This window comes from Acyrthosiphon pisum, chromosome A1, assembly GCF_005508785.2.
Source record: "Acyrthosiphon pisum isolate AL4f chromosome A1, pea_aphid_22Mar2018_4r6ur, whole genome shotgun sequence".
In the NCBI taxonomy this organism is placed as follows: Eukaryota; Metazoa; Arthropoda; class Insecta; order Hemiptera; family Aphididae; genus Acyrthosiphon; species Acyrthosiphon pisum.
The window spans coordinates 142307172-142308188 of NC_042494.1; positions in this window are offsets into that span (position 1 = coordinate 142307172).

The window sequence follows — 1017 nt, forward strand, 5'->3', positions numbered from 1 at the left end:
TAAGACATAATATTATATATGGTTTAAAAAAAAAATTGACCTATAATAGGTACCTATAATAAATTCCAAATTAATCATATCACAATATCCATTAGGTACTTATAACGCGTTATACAATATGTAATTTCGTCCAAATTTGAACTTAAAATGACTATAAAAGTAAACTGTGTAAATGTATTTTTTAGATTTTTTTGTAACAGAATTAATTACTCACGTGGAATCTTCTTCTAAATTTTCAATTCTTAGATACAAAAGTTGAACATTTTATAAATTTTTAACTACAAAATAATTATTCAAATTAAAATTTGATAAATCTTTAAATGCTTATAAAAAAAAATTGTGCCTATGTATTTTTAATATTTTTCAATTGATATTGTAACAATTTATCAGGAGCCTTGTTTTCAATTTTTACACTTTTTGGCCCAACAGATAAAACTTTATTGATATTTATAGAAAAAAAAAACTAAAAAAATTGAAAACTTACAATGTCCGTAAACAGCTCAAAAAGAGTCAAAATATTTTCAAAATTGTATGGTGTATAGGAAATGCTAATATAAACATTCAGTAAAATTTTCATGTATCTGCAGTTATTCGTTTTTGAATTACAACAAAATAAGGAAATCGCTACATGAGAAATCGAGTGAATATCCAATGTTGTAAAAATTTGAATTTCAAACGATCATAAAAATTTAATTTGACTTTCTTATAGATATTTTTTGTTTGATAAAGGTAGATAATCTTATAAGGAATCTTGTATTACATTTTCATATCTTAGATTTAAAAAGAAAAATTTTTATGAATTTCTAACTCGAAATAATTTGCAAATTTTCGTGATTTTTCCATATTTTGTCATTTTTTGAACTTTAAATGCTTATAAAAAAAAACTGTGACTAACGATTTTTAATATTTTTCATCTGCCTTTGAAACATATACTATGAGCCTTCTATTAAATTTTCAGCTTTTTTGATAACAATAAATTTATTGATATTTTTAGAAAAAAACTAAAAAAAAATGAAA